The sequence below is a fragment of the Triticum urartu genome, chromosome 3A (assembly GCF_056163025.1).
Source record: "Triticum urartu cultivar PI428250 chromosome 3A, HENAU_Tu73, whole genome shotgun sequence".
Classification (NCBI taxonomy): Eukaryota; Viridiplantae; Streptophyta; class Magnoliopsida; order Poales; family Poaceae; genus Triticum; species Triticum urartu.
In genome coordinates this window covers 685,582,067-685,586,417 of record NC_141875.1, presented here as the reverse complement: position 1 = coordinate 685,586,417, position 4,351 = coordinate 685,582,067, and positions in this window count along the sequence as shown.

The following is a 4,351-nucleotide window of genomic DNA, read 5'->3' as shown; positions in this document are numbered from 1 at the left end:
AGCTTAATGAGCGCTCCATAGTTTGGCTCGTTAATCTCGGAGCTCGCTTCTTAATGAACAGAGCCAATTATTAATTTCAGCTTGTTAAGCTTAACAAGCTTAACGAGGGAGCTAATGAGTATCACGAGTACCTTGTTAAGCTCGTTACTAACAACATAACACATATTTACATCTTACGTGGCAAACTTTTTGTAGCACCTCAGCCCATCAATTAGATCTAATCGATATATGAGGCAACAAACTAATGCATTTCTTTTTGTAGTCATGATATTTTATCTTGAAAACCATACCTACACATTCATCTTGTATATCATAACACATCTCTACTCCTAATGTCTGAGTTGGTGAATAGCATCCACGGTTTATTTTCATCCCACCACTTTCGTCCGTTTTATTTCACTGGTTTTTTCGTCCCCTCCCCCCACCCCACCAGTTTAGTTTCGCGTCACCCTCTCACACAACGAAAAAAAATCTAAACGGGTCAGAACTTTTCATGCTGGCAAAAATTATTTAGTAATGCATTTATGCGAAATAATCAATCATGATCAATATCTAAAGATCAAATCTATCTATATCTATATCTATCTATATACTTACTTACTTCTAATAATTATAGACTCCCTAGAAATTATCACGTTAATCAGTAATTAGGAGCCGTTAATATGGTGGGGCCGAGTTATTACGGTATAGATCAATCCTAGAAATTCCCAAGTTTATAAAAAAAAACCAATCTGGTGGGGTCGAGGTATTATGGTGTAGATCAATCCTATAGAAATTCTCAAAAAAAAAGCTAGAAATCCTCAAGTCTATGAAAAATCCATTATACACGTAACACGCATCTCACGTAAACCAATCTGGCCTCAAGATCGATCTGTCCTTGAAGAATCCTCACGATGTACGTCAAATCCCGATGCCTTCTCCCGATCCCCTTCAATATTCTGATGACTTCTCAATGATGTCCGCCTCCACTCTCGATCAAAGAATCCTCACGATGTATGTATCTCCCATTACCTTCTCTTCCTGATCCCTTTCTATCTCCTGGTGTCCATGTCCATCATGGTAACCTTGATGCCTATTCCAGTCTATAGTTGTTGCACCGTCCTGTGTATATCTTTCCAGATTGAAGGGAGGAGTGATATTGCTGGCTGTTATTGTCTTATGGGTGCAGGTTGTCAAGGATGTGGTCCGCCATAACACTGCTGCCTGGGTCTGCAATAGATCCATCAAGGTGTCAGATATGTTATGTAGGAGCATGCAGCAGGGTCTGCGATTTGATATCACACATCTGGTGAACAGGATTAAACGATGAAGTTATTGGTCATACTATCAAGGTCTGTTTTCACGAGTAATATAATATGTCGCAGTGGAGGAAGACGAACACGCGCGCGTCCGTTAAATCGGACCTCTTGCGGCACACGATCTGTCAAGCCAGGTATGTGTTTACGAGCATGATGAATTTGTGCACTGATAATCAGATCGCCCATTTCAAATCTGGCACATTTGCACTTCAATATATTAGAAACTCCCCCAAAATGATTACAGTTCGAGTTTTTCTAGCTTTGAATGTTGCAAGTGCAACTCCAGTGCACTGAAGATACCGTGATTAGTTTGTTAAATAAACATGTGCTATATAGCCTAATTGGCATAACGCATGTCCAGGGTATATGTATTATTATTGATCCTGCTATTAAATGATTAAAGCCTTCTCAGTTCCACAAGTTATAGTCAGTTCGGCAGGTTGCTCTTAAGAGGCAAAAGAACCGTTTAACCCTCCAATTCATATTTCATAGAATTACTTTTCTAAAAAGAATATTTGTCTACACATTATTTGGATAATCATGTATAATACTTTGTGTCGATAAATCTCATATATTTGCTTGCTGATATGTCCATAAACAAGGAAAGTTCTAACGTATTATGAAAATAATATTAGTTTGTTTGAGGAGTTTTGAACTAAATATACAAATATGGTCAAATAAGTCATATACATGAATCATTGGTAATGAAAAAAAGCTTGAGTGGTTACACAACGTTGTTTGAAACAATGCACACAAATCATGAGAATGTTAAGGTGAGATACATTTAGTTTCTGCTCTCTTTTATTGCAGTATTTTTTTTTCAAAAATTGACGTTGGAGAACCCGATCCCTGATGATGTCAAATCTTATTTGAGGTTATAAATAGGTAACGTTTGGATATTATTAAGAGCAACAATTAAACTGGTGATGATTGAACAATTGGGACAACAAAATGATAGGTTGCTTGAGTTACTATTAGAGGGCCTATACGTGCTATTGAGGCTTGGTTTGCTCCGCTGGTACTACCTGGGCTGCGGCGCCAAGCAGGACACCAAGCCTGCGCAGTCTCAGGTACTTGCCGTCGCGTCGATTTTCAAAGCTACGAACCCTACCACAATAGCGTCAGCTTCATGTCTAGAGTTGTCCAACCATGACTCGCGCCTCGCCGGTTGTCTCAACACAGCTGCGAGTTGAAGATTACCCCATGGTCGAGGCCATTGCTGGACGATTTCCAATGCCTACAGGTAGTTCAAGATAAAAAACTATGTGAGCTAGATAAATCATGTCTTCTTGAACAAGGCGGTGGTAGCGACTTCACCGATCGAGAGTGGCGGATGTGATGAGGTTAGACATGCCATGTTAGGAAAAAGTTCCACTGTTCAGTTAATAATTTCTTAGTGTTAATCATGGTAGACTAATTAAAATTCAGGACCTTAGAGTAAGAGCATCTAGCCGCCATCCCATTATATTTTTTGGTTGTTGACCTGTATCCTGCTTTGATGTCAACAGAGAAAGAGACTCCATGGACAAAGGATTACATGGTTGCTACAACCGATTGAAAACATGAGATAAGGACTGGCATTTTGACATGCATCGAAACAACGTATTCCAAGTTAGGTTTTTCCAGAATCTAATGAAACTATGAGATAGCCTACTCTTCAGGAGCTTTCTTTTCTTTAGGCTCATGTACACATAAAGAAGAAACGTGATTAAACATTATAGCCAAGAGGATGAGTTGTTTCTCTCAATGCCACATGGGCAGTTGGTGGAGCATGATTCTGGGACATATCATGCTAACTAATGTTCCAAAGTACACTAGAAAGCAAAAAGGCAACAAGGTGATTGTATTTTCCCTTCTTTATCACTGTTCATTTATGTTCATTTCAAATAAGTTACCAATGAAATTCGATGTGAAAAAGAAGGGATTTTCATGTGTTTTCTAGGTACATACTTTTTTCATGCTTTGGTGTTCCTCTTCTTGGGCATTAATGTGCCGGTCCTAGCAGTGCGCATTGAGAACATATTTATTTCAATTTTAAGAAGTAACATGTTCCTACTTATATCACTATTAAGATCTAACACACAGAAGTCCCCAAGTATATCATTGAGTCGTGTCACTAATCCACTGTCTATGGCACACCCATGCTATTGCCTTTTGTTTGCACATTGAAGTCCTTCTATGAGAACCGTTTCCTTTGGAAAAGATCTTATTTTTACCCTTTTTATGTAGGTTGTCCATATTCTTCGTGCACTTAGTTTTGTTTGGATGGTGGAGAGGAAGAAAGATTGATGATCCAGCATCAGCATCCAGCGGCCAACCTACAGGACATGGAAAGCATAATCGACAATATGTGAAAACAAATTATCTCCTTGACGTGTTCATTTTGTAGGTACCATCTCTACTATAGACATAATCTTCACATTGACATATAGAGGTACTTCAAAATTACAGAAAATATGAATTTCCATCTTTGCTCTCTATTTTCTCACACTAAGAATCGAATTAGTTTCCAAAAAACTAGAAATAGTTAAGAAAAAGATCAAGAACAAATCAACAATATAGGCAAGAGAGATCTACGACCGAATGTTTAGATGGAAGTTCTGTGTGCTACTGCATGACATGTTCACAACAATTCAACAATTAAGTTTTCTATATGGCATTCCCCCGCAAAAAAAGTTCCTCTATGCCATATGATAAAGATTGACAATCTTTCAAATGACTTTACAAGAAAAAATGGATTCCAATGTTATGTGTAGCAATCACATATAGATTCTAACAACTCAACTGTCATTGACGAAGCAAGAACCATCACGGAGTAATGCTAAAAAGAGAATTCATATATACAACGTGACAAAGATAGATCACGTTTCAAATAGCTATACCAGAAGAAATATGCATTCAAATGTTACATACAATGATCCCAAAAAGATTCTAACAACTCAATTCTCATTGGCGAAGCAATTAGGCTTACGAAAAGAAACTAAAGACAAGAGAGCAGAAACACATTTACTAAGCATACATTGTCAAATCATGCAACTATTACTTATCCTAAA